The 2,331-nt window shown below is 36.7% G+C and overlaps 1 non-coding gene across 1 annotated transcript; it reads left to right on the forward strand.

Annotated features, from left to right (window-relative positions):
* The first annotated feature begins 1,275 nt into the window (after positions 1-1,275).
* LOC121821055 (5S ribosomal RNA) lies at positions 1,276-1,394 on the forward strand. Its single transcript, XR_006061755.1, has one exon. It is a non-coding gene; the product is annotated as a 5S ribosomal RNA (ribosomal RNA).
* Positions 1,395-2,331: the final 937 nt, after the last annotated feature.

The raw sequence follows: 2,331 nt of genomic DNA on the forward strand, positions 1-2,331 counted from the left end.
TGGTATGCAAGGCTTTGCTGACTCCCCATGGGAGACTTTGATTTGGAGGATATGGGGATGGGGGTGGCTTGGGAGGGAGGGCTGAGGGTGGGAGGAGAGGAGGAAGGAGGAGGTGGGATCTGTAGGTGGTATGTAGGGTGAGTAGAAATTTTTTTAATAAAGAAAAATTTATTTAATGATAAAACAATATTTATGCAATGAATACAAGCATAAACTTTGGAAAAAAAGAAAGAAAGATCAGAAAAACAGAACAAGCCATAGATAACCTCACCTCGCCAATTCCTCAGCTGATCTTGTTGCTTCAAACTGGAAGCCTCTGTGTCCTCATCCGAATGGATCTCAGCTGAACTGCTGCTAAAAGCCTAAAAGCTTAACCAGGTTCTAGTTCCTGATCCTTATGCCTTATATACCTTTCTGCTTCCTGCCATCACTTCCTGGTATTAAAGGCATGTGTCTCCATGCCTGGCTGTTTCCAGTGTGGCTTTGAACTCACAGAGATCCAGGCGGACCTCTGCCTTCAGAATGCTAGGATTAAAGGTGTGTGTGCCACCCTTTTCTGGCCTCTATATCTAGTGGCTGTTCTGTTCTCTGACCCCAGATACGTTTATTAGGGTGCACAATATATTGGGGAGCACAATATCATCACAGTTATCAGGGATATTCTTGAAACAAAAAGAAAGAAAGCAAGTGTTTAAGAGAAAAATAATGGGTTCTGAAAAATCATAAAAGAGGTAACACATATTAAATAATAATACATAAAGTATATGGTCTGTTTGTAGAACATGCTGTTTAGAGTAATAGATATAAAATTAAACTCTTAAATCATTTAATTTTGTCTTGCAAATGGCTGTATTTTGTTCTTATGTATAGGCTCATCTTAGATATAACAATGTGAGACACTGAGTAACTTTGATGAAACATATGTTGGAAGGGTGGAGGAGGAGTTGAGAGTCAAAGGTTCCTGTAATTAGTCACGAGTAAAGCTGTATTTACGCTAGTTGATCCATGATAGAAAATTAGACTCAGATTTAAATTACCCACACGTTTAATTTCAGAAACATAGAAGGGAAGAAATGTCAAACTGGAGAACCATAATAGACCATCCAGGAAAGTGGGGGGGGGGGAATCTATTACCAGATACAATGGAGATGGATAAAATGTGAAGGTTGGTGAGAGAAATAATGTGTTTAAAGAAAAAGCCATTTCAAAGCATCCAGTACCAGAGAAAACAAAAAAAAAATGATGTTTAAAATTCTTCTCTTAAAAAGAAAACAGGTCTACGGCCATACCATCCTGAACGCGCCCGATCTCGTCTGATCTCGGAAGCTAAGCATGGTCGGGCCTGGTTAGTACTTGGATGGGAGACCGCCTGGGAATATCGGGTGCTGTAGGCTGAAAGAAAGAAAGAAAGAAAGAAAGGAAGGAAGGAAGGAAGGAAGGAAGGAAGGAAGGAAGGAAGGAAGGAAGGAAGGAAGGAAGAAATTAAAAAGAAAACAGGATTTTACTTAATTTCATATGAATACCGAGAAGAGTGATCCTGAAAAATATAACAACAAAATAATTGAATATTCATGGGAACAAGTTTCTCATCTCTAAAAAAATATTAATTTAGGGACAGGCTATGATATATGAAATGTTGTTTCAAAATTGAATAAATAAATCATAAGACATACCAAAGAAATCTTTAAAGGTAAATACCTGATTAATTACCTAATATTACTTCAATTCTTTTCCTTTTTCATGTTTTCTAAAAACATAAATTTTCAAAATTCTCAATAGTTTTTAATTTTCCAAAACTAACATGTCATTTATCCTATGTAATAGTATTCATCAGGATTTTTAAATCACATCACACAAATTTAATAATACCTATTATTCCAGGGAACGTCATGCCTTCACCATTGGATACAATTCAGGAGGAAACTCTGAGAGGTAAGAGATACTTTCTTAAGAACTGAGACTTCCAGGATTCCCTGAAGCATGTCAGAGACCTATTCGTTAAAGGCTCTATGGAGGACTCTGTGGAATATGTGCAATATGATAATGATGTACTTAAAATTAAACACCAAACTTTGGATTTTAGCACATTGCCTAACATATGTGCCTTGTTTTTGTTGTGGTGGGTTTTCTTTCAGGAACAAGTATCAGGTTTCTGATAATATAATTATCTCAAATAGCTCAGCAAAAGATTTTAATGAGCAAGCCATGGACCCAGCAAGTCCAAACCCTTTATCTCAAGAAACAGAGCTATTGATATTCAAGCTTTTAGTTCAGGATCTTTTTTGTCTGTTAAAAAAAGGAATGGAAAGCACAGTTTAAAAAACGAGACTG

Source organism: Peromyscus maniculatus, chromosome 10 (genome assembly GCF_049852395.1).
Source record: "Peromyscus maniculatus bairdii isolate BWxNUB_F1_BW_parent chromosome 10, HU_Pman_BW_mat_3.1, whole genome shotgun sequence".
NCBI classification, from domain to species: Eukaryota; Metazoa; Chordata; class Mammalia; order Rodentia; family Cricetidae; genus Peromyscus; species Peromyscus maniculatus.